At 42.3% G+C, this 11191-nt stretch overlaps 1 pseudogene; it reads left to right on the plus strand.

The window, feature by feature from the left end:
- The first annotated feature begins 7618 nt into the window (after positions 1-7618).
- On the plus strand, positions 7619-10069 carry LOC131522502 (uncharacterized; annotated as a pseudogene).
- The last annotated feature ends 1122 nt before the right edge of the window (positions 10070-11191 follow it).

Raw genomic sequence — 11191 nt, forward strand, 5'->3', positions numbered from 1 at the left:
CACACTTATAGCTACAGAAGTCAATATGACGTGTTACATCAGCTACACTATCTAGTTTAGTCTTTTTCATTACACATTTATGGCCATAAGTGTGACGCTTGAAGGCTGCAAACTTAGAAAAAATTATTGTGCATTTAGGGAAACCACACTCAAAAGATGCATTAGGCAGAAAGATATGACTTCGCATGTGCCTGACGTATGCAAATGTGTTGCTGCAGATCTTAGCACATATGTTGCAAGTTGTAAATTTTTAAACTACAGTCCACAGACCTCAACAGCAAAATATCATTACCTTACCATTGTAAAACAGACAATCTTTAAGCTGCTCTTAAATGAATTAAAGTATTATCTAAAACAAAGGCAGTTGAGTAGCCTCAATTTCAATTCACTTTTCAATAAACCCTAAAACAAATGTTAAAATAGCTGTCCCTCACATAAATTTTGTATATATAAAATAAAAAAAATAAAAATAAAAAGGCCCGTCTCAAATACCTTGGACATATATTAACGTTACATCGCAATATGACATAACATGTTAAATGCGAATGAACAAACTAATACTGCACTTTGCTGATTTGTTTACCGTCCTGTTCGTGTGTAGGCACAGAAATGAAAAAAAAAAAAAAATCATGTTGTTATTAGTAATGTGGATATATATCACAGAATAACACTGACTTTGATCAGTTTGCACTTACCTTAATAAACAGGCCAGGAGGAAGAAAGCATGTGCAGTTAAATTTGACGTCCGTCTACTTTGGTGCTGCCTGGGTCCCAGACTGCATGAAAACAGTATTCTTTAAGTCTGCTCCGTATTCTTACTTCCCACGTAATAAAATAATGAAGATCTGTAATGTTAAACCTCTTTGTATGCCCGCCGATGGGAGTAGATGCGTTGTGGTTTTCCTCAGATGAGTATGAGTGCGCTTGAATGGCGTTGCACGTGTGGCTAGATTAAAAAAAATACTGTATTATCCTGTGAAACTAAACAGTAGTTTGCTGTTATTATTTATCACGTCAAATGCACAATTACAGTATTCAACTGTATTATTGAAGAACGGTAAATTGCTGTGCAAAATTCGCCGTATTTTTACAGCAATTTTTTACAGTGTACATACATATATATATATATATATATATATACACACACAGTGGGGCAAAAAAGTATTTAGTCAGCCACCAATTGTGCAAGTTCTCCCACTTAAAAGATGAGAGGCCTGTAATTTTCATCATAGGTATACCTCAACTATGAGAGACAAAATGAGAAAAAAATCCAGAAAATCACACTGTAGGATTTTTTAAGAATTTATTTGCAAATTATGGTGGAAAATAAGTATTTGGTCAATAACAAAATTGTATCTCAATACTTTGTTATATACCCTTTGTTGGCAATGACAGAGGTCAAACGTTTTCTGTAAGTCTTCACAAGGTTTTCACACACTGTTGCTGGTATTTTGGCCCATTCCTCCATGCAGATCTCCTCTAGAGCAGTAATGTTTTGGGGCTGTCGCTGGGCAACACGGACTTCAAAGATTTTCGATGGGGTTGAGATCTGGAGACTGGCAAGGCCACTCCAGGACCTTGAAATGCTTCTTACGAAGCCACTCCATCGTTGCCCGGGCGGTGTGTTTGGGATCATTGTCATGCTGAAAGACCCAGCCACGTTTCATCTTCAATGCCCTTGCTGATGGAAGGAGGTTTTCACTCAAAATCTCATGATACATGGCCCCATTCATTCTTTCGTTTACACGGATCAGTCATCCTGGTCCCTTTGCAGAAAAACAGCCCCAAAGCATGATGTTTCCACCCACATTCTTCACAGTAGGTATGGTGTTCTTTCTCCTCCAAACACGACAAGTTGAGTTTTTACCAAAAAGTTCTATTTTGGTTTCATCTGACCATATGACATTCTCCCAATCCTCTTCTGGATCATCCAAATGCTCTCTAGCAAACTTCAGACGGGCCCGGACATGTACTGGCTTAAGCAGGGGGACACGTCTGGCACTGCAGGATTTGAGTCCCTGGCGGCGCAGTGTGTTACTGATGGTAGCCTTTGTTACTTTGGTCCCAGCTCTCTGCAGGTCATTCACTAGGTCCCACCGTGTGGTTCTGGGATTTTTGCTCACAGTTCTTGTGATCATTTTGACCCCACGGGGTGAGATCTTGCGTGGAGCCCCAGATCGAGGGAGATTATCAGTGGTCTTGTATGTCTTCCATTTTCTAATAATTGTTCCCACAGTTGATTTCTTCACACCAAGCTGCTTACCTATTGCAGATTCAGTCTTCCCAGCCTGGTGCAGATCTACAATTTTGTTTCTGGTGTCCTTTGACAGCTCTTTGGTCTTGGCCATGGTGGAGTTTGGAGTTGGACTGTTTGAGGTTGTGGACAGGTGTCTTTTATACTGATAACAAGTTCAAACAGATGCCATTAATACAGGTAACGAGTGGAGGACAGAGGAGCCTCTTAAAGAAGAAGTTACAGGTCTGTGAGAGCCAGAAATCTTGTGTAGAACCTGGTCGAAAAGAACTCACCCACATGTGTAACTTAAAAAAGCACATTCCACTGGAAACTAATCTAACTTCATCAGCTCGTAAAATGAGCAAATGACCAACACAACACTAGCGTCCGGCCATACTCCCCTTTTCACCTCGAGAGACTCGTAAAACATGATAAGGTGAGGATGAAGGCCCGCGCTACATCTGTTCGGAGTTTAACAACCCATAATTACTCCTTTGGAGAAGCTCCAGAACCGAGCGTTCGCGATACGGCGACCCCGCTAACATAAAATACCTTTCCGATAAACAAAATCTGACTGACTTACGACTTCGTCTCAGCAAAGAAGATCACCAGAGACAGCAACGTGAGACTCCTCATGACCTCACGACCTCAGCTCTGGTTTCCTGCCTTCCAAAGGAATGTGCCTTTCTCTTCTTCTTTCCAAAAGGGAAAGAACACCCAACATTGTATGAACAAAGGATCTTCCAGACAGGACTTCTGCTATTAAAAGCAATATACTCAAGAGACGATATTTGTATATGAATGTGGTATTTTGTTTCATATATCTGACTGTAGTTATCAGAACTCAGTATATTTTAATCTGTGACTTAAACCATTTGGTAGGTAAAATTATAGGTATTCAATATATAACTATCTCATGTTTGGTATTAAATTTCACGTTATGATGAGTCCAGTACATTGAAATAGATGAATGTTGACTTTTACCTCATAAGGTATGATTATAACACTTTGTAGAAATCTGCTAGGATATTGTGGCTTAGGTGACATATTTATGAGCAGATAATGTATGCACAAAGTTTTAGTCGTGTGGGCGGGCTCCACCCTACACAGACCTTATGATTGGGTCAGACAGTGACTAGGATGGACTTAATTCTGTCCGATAAAACAGACACCCCAACTTTGAACCATGAGCTCAGACCAAAACAAAGAACGGGTGAAACAACTGGTGATTGCAAGAGACTTGGCTGAAAGTCTGGGCGTTGCCCTCGATCATGCTGTGAACATCTGGCTGGTCATCAAGAGACTTCAACCACTTGCCACGTCTGACCACCAAAGGGAACTTGCAAGCGGCTGCATAAGAGAACTTCAAAACTCGCTATTCGCGCGCTGCCAGAGAGTCATCAAATCCGAAGGAGGAATCCCGAGTGACGCCACGCGACAACAACACGTCAGCAGGAAAAGTCCTGGGTCCCCTTTCAGCAACCCTTCAAGAAGTACAGCCTTCAATTCAACGCACGCTAAGTAAACAAACAAATCTCTTATTCGCTGAAGCTGGTTGAATTGAATGAATCGTTAAAAGATAACAATAACTGAGTCTTCCGTTTGTGACGTCCCCATAAGGTCGTCCTTATTTCTCAAGAAAAGAGAATATTTAACTTCCTTCAAACTGCTTTGATCTTGCCATAATATGTGTATGTGTGTGTATGTGTTTTGGTTACTTGTATTGTGCCTTAGAATAGTAAATAAACGCTTGATTCATTTTTAATGAATAGTCTGGTGCCTTGATTTTCAAATCGTTAAACTATTTGCCATAGATCGTGTTACTGTTGCTCAGGCAAAATTTCCCAATTAATTCTGTATTCTTATCAGTAATAAGAAGCATTGCTGAATGTATACTTTATTAATACTCGCTGGACGAGTTGTTAATAAGGTATAAATTATACAGTTTTGATTAATATCAATTAATCAGATCAAAACCGAATTTCTAAGATTTGGTTCCCTAAAGCTAAAATTTATAAATGAAGGATAAAACCTTTCATAACGTTACATAATGGTGGAGAATATAAGCTGGCATTAGTTTGATTTGAAAATTCATAAAACCAGGAATATTGCTGTATTTTGCCTGTTTTTAACCGGAAAAGAATAGTGGAGATACAGAGAGACAGCGTTTGTTTGTTGTTCTTGTGGTGCATGCTTAGTTGTGGTACAAGACACGAGGCGTTTGAATGGAACAGCAACGTTAGTTGTTTAAAAGAAAATTAACTGCAGTAATTAATTTGTCTAAGGCGCTCTGCGCAGATATAAGAAAAAAAATAAGCGTGTTCCTTATTTTTATTGAATGGAATAGCAACTTTTCGTCTGTTGAGACAGAATTAAGTCGCTCCACACGGAGTATAGGAAAGAATAAGCGTGTTCCTTATTTTATTCCTGATAAGGCCTTCAATAGTTTCGATCTGCATTGCGGAATCCGATGTGGAAACGATTAAACTATAGTTTGATGACAGTTAACTTAGCTACTTAATAGTCTCAAACAATTTTAATTCACTGAAACCGTGAATTTAAAACGCGACACTCAGAAGAGTAGCGAACGCGTAATTATTGATCCTGATCAAACAGATGAAATTGTGTGATAAAAAAATCCACTGTTGCCTGTGAAAACAGATCAGAAGTAACGTCACGAAGTCCGCTGTGGCCTCGTAGCGTTATGGTATTAATTGCAGTAAATCTGTATATTAAGTACCTCATTCAAAGGAGTGAGACACACTTGCACCGCCGTGTGTGAAGATACTGTGTATAAACTCACAACCTGTGCGTCACGATAGTGACAGCTCTGGCCGAGAAGGGTCATAATAATTAATCTGTGGATTAATTTACCTCGCTCTAAATGAGTTGAGTTATTCAGCTAAACAGAAACAAAATTCTTCATAGTGCTTTTGGTGTGTTCAGAACAGAGCTAGCTCGAATAGACAAGCCTAGTTTGAAATTCACTGGCCAGAGTGGGCGTGTTACTGACAGCCTTGGACGGAAGTCCTCCAAGGTTCGTTTCCGGAAAACTTCCAGTGCGTGGGCTCCGCCCCAGCGCCATTTTGGAGTTTTTGTAAACAAGTAGCGTAGCGAAAAGCTAGCTAATAAGTTTGCATTGAAGCATAGGCAAAGCTAGTAGCATTGGAAGCTAGCGATGAGCACGTAGCATTCGGGAGCCTGTAGGTTTGAATGCAGTGTGTTGCAATGTTGATGTGACTTAACGTTTACAGCTGTATGCTAAGCTTTGCATATAATTTATATCTCTCTTTCACTTTCCTACCTGTTATTGCTCGCCACCCCTTTAAAATAACTTTAACAAATACAAACTTAGTAGAACCCTCTCGTTGCACTGCGGTTAATTATCATAGGAAATTAGTAGCGGTCTCACCTGTGGTTCAATAAACATTTGTGTAAAAGTTTTTTTTACGGGTATCAGTTTGATAACGGAGTATATTAGGAAGTAATTATGGGATGTGGCCTCATTACTTTGATAATACAGTGATTAAATAAATTATGAACTGTCCATATGATTTTTAACGATATCAGTTGATGCGTGCTTGGTCAAGCATTTGAAATTTTTAATTGAATGTCAGAATTAATTACAAATTTGAAATTGGTCTCATTTCATTAAATAATTTCAGCTCTGTTCCCACCTAGCAACGTAGTCACGGATTAAGTTAATCGTGGGGCTTTGATAATTTGATAATAACATTAAGAACTTAATCATTGACTATCAAAGTACTTAATTCTTTGGCCTGAAAATTTTTAATTTTCTTTAGAAGTAATTAGGATTGTACAGATTAAATTGTTCCTGTGACCTTCATGAAACAAGGAAGTGTTAATAACTTGTTATAGGGACCCAAATTCAATTCAAGATTGGTAATTTGATTTCATAATCAATCCCAAATTTGAAAGTTTAATTTCATTTCATTAAATAATTTCAGTTATTGCTCCACATAGACTGATTAACATAATTATAAGTGCTTTTTAATTTGATGAATTATAAATTGTTCTTATGAAGTGGTAAGGGCATCAGTGAATGCTCTAAATCTACAATCATTGGGAAACCGAGATTGATAATTTAATTTCATAATTAATTACGAGTCTGAAAACTCTAATTCAATTTAAATAATTAATTACAGTTTCTGTTTCCAGATTAATGAAATGTCAATTGCTCTGATAATTTGAATGACAACCATCCTGGGATTTTAATAATCAATTATCATTATTGCTCTGAAATTTTTAATTTCCTCAAATTCTGAATTGGGCTTCCCTATTTCAATGATACATTAGTGAACAATTTTAATCCTAATCATCCTACCTGTTTTAATGATAATATCATTAGAATATAATTAGAAAACCACAATTTCTAATTTGAAACTCTAAATTAATTCGCAGTCAAGTTCGGGTCCTACTTGATTAGCCTGATTTTCTTTCCTTCAATTATTTATTAACTCAGCTAAAACTTTATGGGTTACGCGTGGTTTAAGCTTAATAATAGATAGTGCTCCACCTAGTGTTTGGCTGGTGAAGTGACATTGCCTCTGTGGTAGGCCCGGCCGTGGGATTCCGCTGGACAATCTAACTTCCCATCAAACCTAGGACATAAGAGCCTTAACCTCCCAATTAAGCAAAACCCCAAAAGGAAATTAGAGTTTCCTCAAAATTTAGGACAGTTGGTTTTAGCCTATTAAAACAGCAAAACCAACCCCCTAAGGGTATCAAGCCAACAGCGCCACCACGCTGATACGCTTGTCACTAATCCGAAAATTGGGAGCAACTCACTCTTTTCCCTCTTATCTGGTCTCCTTGCTACTATCTTCTAATGTGATTATTGCTACTGTTTGCTGAGATTGTGCCTGTGGGATTGTCACAAACGGAGGACCTCAAACCCTTGGACAGGTATTTGTGGAACTTGAGACGACATTTCAAAACTGTTTTCCATTTAATGTCCCCTCTGTGAAATCTTACCCTGCCAGGCTAAACAGATCACCTAGACGATAGACGTCGAAAACCTTAAGCGTTGTGATGTCAATCTGATATTAAGGGACCAGTGCTGTCATTGTTATTGTTTTCCTTCACGCTGAGAAAATTAATAGCAATCACAGACTTAAAATTAAAAATCCCCATTTACAATCCTCTGACTAGAAGCACCCTTCTAAATCAGACTTAACAAAAAAAAAAACAAGAGAAAATTCTGACAACAGAAAGAAGTATTTTGTTTTGGTTTATTTTGTTTTGACTTTCCCTTACAGAAAAGGGGAAGCATCCAAGTATAACCCTGTTCCTTGCTCTGTTAGTGTTCTTCTTTCCTTTCTCTGTTCTTCAGCTGTGTGACCTGTGTGTGTGTGTGTTCAATTTTCCCCCACAGAGGCTACAAATTAGAAGCACGCCCCCAGAGGACCACAGTCACAGAGAACCACACTCAACATTAGCATACACTTTACATTGCACTCTTACACCCCTGTTTGCTTTGTTGGTTTGTTTTGTTTTGTTTTGTTTTTCTCTTCAAGGTCTGTGTCAGTCGCGGTTCGAGATCACCCTCATTTCGCCAAAGCATGTCTCGCACAACCGAACATGTTGGCCACTGGGAAGACCTGGAAACATGGCTCAGTGTGGCGACAGACAGCCTCCTCCCTAAGGCTGCTGAAACACTCAAAACCCAGACACAGAACCAGCTGGACGACAACATAACAAGCCTCATGGCACAAGACCCAAGTCAAAGCTACAATCACAAAGAATTAGCCAAGATCACCGGCTCCTTAAGTCATACACTCATCGCCACCCTCAAATTGAGCGACAAGCACGCTGCACAGCTCCAGCAGGAGTTAACACGCGCACAACGACGCATTGAGCAGCTGGAACTGGAAGCTCAGGAACGACGGGAAAGGCCGGATGAGGTGGAACAAGGTGCTGAGGAGGAGATCAATGAGCTAAAAGAAACCCTAGTAGCTAACACCCAAGAAATGGAACAGGTCAAGGCAGACTACGCTGATCGTTGTAACAAGCTACAGTATGCAGAACAGCTACTGGGAAAAGCAAGGGCTGACTTCAGGGATAAAAACAACAGAATCAAAGCCCTTGAAACTCACCTGGATGAGTCAAGAAACGAGATCAGCCGCCTAATACAGCAGCTTGACGACCTCAAAGAGGAATCCGACAGTTTCAAGAGGAACTCAAGCACGCTTACGAACTGCGCCGTGAGCCGCCGAGGACACGACGTGCACCGACCTCACCCCTGCCGAGCAGGACCGGGTCACCTGTTCCTGGAGTGACACGTGAGCAAAGGTTGAGGGGTGGTGTTGAAACATTCACCAGCTCCTCTGAAGAACTTCATGTCACGGCAAGGCCAAAAGAACCTGCCGCAACCAGCCACAGATCGTCGCATGGCTTGGACCTGAAAGACCTTGACAAGCTCGCCAGAAACATTGGCAAGTTCACCCCCAGCGTGCCAAATAGCCAAAATGTCCAAGCTTACCTCCAAGATATCGATTTCCATCTGGAAATGCGACCTAACGTTACGGACAAAGATAGACTCTATTTACTCCGAACGACATCCAGTCCTGAAGTTCGCTGCTTCCTGGACAGGCAGCCTGCTCACATAAAGACTGACTACCAACGGCTCCGAGAAGCCCTCATTAAAGAGTTTTCCGATCCTGACTCCGAACAAGGCTTAGTGGCTGCCCTGGAGACAAGACAAGGACGTCACGAACCTCCTCAAGCCTACTACAGCCGACTCAGACGAGCATACTGAACTCGCAATGAACCTGACATGGAAGATGATTTGAACTTCAAAACTCTCTTCCTGAGAAACCTCCATCCCGGAGTAAGCCACCATCTTGGCGTTCTTGCATGTCCACGAACAATGAATGCTCAGCAGTTGCGAGAATTGGCACAGAAGGCCTCACGGCAAACAAAAGATGGCCTCAGAAAAGGGCTCCAAAATCCAGCAGTTCTTGACTTCCACACTCAAAGTCAAGGGCTGGCTCTAGAGGGCACCCAACGCCAAAACTCTGCCAAGCCGCCACCCAGAGAGTGGAATGCACCCTCGTCCAACAAAGAACGAGACTCCCACGCTAGTACCCGATCTAAACAGAGGTACGAACGCTGGGATGGAACTTGTGGACGTCAACGCTCACCGGGACGGAACTGGGAGAAGTCATGGGACCAAGCAAGGCCTCAGGAGAATCAATGGGAGAGATCGTGGGACCAGCCAAGCTCATCCGGAAACTCAAGAGGAAAAGCTCATGGGAATCCGATGGAAACTCCAAGGGAAAACGACAAACTCACTCTGGAGCAACCAGCCCAAGGAATCGACGAAAGAAGTCACAAAGATCCCAAGCTGACCGAGCTCAAACTGAATCCACACAAGAACAAAAGACACCACCGTGTTTCGATTCACAAGAGTTCATGAAAATGATGATGCAGGAGTTCTTCCAACGAAAGGAGGAGGATCGGAAGTGGGAAAAGAAAGAGAAACCAGAGTCAGCCTGACTAGCGGCCGGAGGAGAAGGCAGCGACCAGCTGACCCAACCAGATCGCAGCAGCGTCCAACAAACACCTGCTGACGAATCCCATCAAGTTCCTGAAAGTGCTGTCTTGGTGGTCTGCCACTCCTCCGACGAACATAACACCAATCCTGACATCCTAACAATCTCCTCCCACACTCCAGTCCCTCAACTCCTAGGCGATCTCATTGAGAAAGGTATAGCAAAAAAGTTTTACCTATCCATCATCATCGAACGACACATCAAGGTCGAAGCCCTTCTGGACACGGGGGCCGACATTACTCTAATGTCTGCTGAACTCCTCCAGGAAGTCCAAGAAGGAGCAAAGAGGACTAACAGAACCCTCAAACTCCAAAGGTGTGAGCTGAACCTCCAGGCGTATTCCCACACGGGCCTACGACTGAAACATGTGGCTCCAATTCACCTGACAGTGGGATCGATGGATCTCATTCATCCAATATATGTCTCCCCACTCGAAACATACCCACTCCTCATTGGGAAAGATCTGCTTAATCGTTTTGAACCTCTAATAGACTTCAAGCATCTAAAGATGTGGACACAAGTCCGCGAACCTCTGCCGTGCCAGTCAGTAGACTCCAACGAGTTGCAGTGCCAAGTCACAGACACCGGCCCCAATTCACGGAATGATGGTGCAGTATCAGAACCAAGGCCTGAACCAAGCTCAAGCAGCAAAGATCAGGACCCTCTCCTCTGCTCACTGCAAGAGCCTGAACCAAACACAGGCCCCCTTCGAATCATGACGGCAATAGATGTCCACGGCACATCAGTGCCAGATGCGACACTAGCCCTGTGGGCAGAAAACTCAGCCATTAGCCTGAAGCTATTTAGAATACTGAAGTAAAGACACCAAAGTCTACCACATGTTGCTAAACACAGCCGCTTCCCTCTCAGTCCCTGGTCAACAACCATGGCCACCTCCAAGATTGTCTGCGCTGTAGATATACGATGGAACAACAGACATCTGAGTCACTACCTCCTCGTAGTCCCTGACCTACCTCAGGACATCTACATTGGAGCGGATATCATCGTCCGCTCAATGCTTACATTGATACCGTGAACGACATAATATGGGCTCCCCCGTCATGTCAACTGACAACGTCAGTCAACCTCAAGAACCTCCAGTCTGGTCAAACCATGCCAGACGCATGCGCTATGATCACTGAGCAAGAAGCCACAATACCTGCCTACAGCAAGAGTGTCAGTGTCCGCCTCAACATGCGACCTGGCCAGGCTCTCAACAGTAAGCTAGGCTTCTTTCAACCTTCCAGGACCTGCCTAAAACTCGGACTGACCCTGGAAGCCACACCTCTCATTGAAGTGTCATCCCGTGCTGTGTATGTGTTGTTCAACAACTGTACGGCCCAAGACATCCACGTTCCCAAAGCCAGTCACCTGGGATGGC

This window comes from Onychostoma macrolepis, chromosome 16 (assembly GCF_012432095.1).
Source record: "Onychostoma macrolepis isolate SWU-2019 chromosome 16, ASM1243209v1, whole genome shotgun sequence".
Taxonomy (NCBI): Eukaryota; Metazoa; Chordata; class Actinopteri; order Cypriniformes; family Cyprinidae; genus Onychostoma; species Onychostoma macrolepis.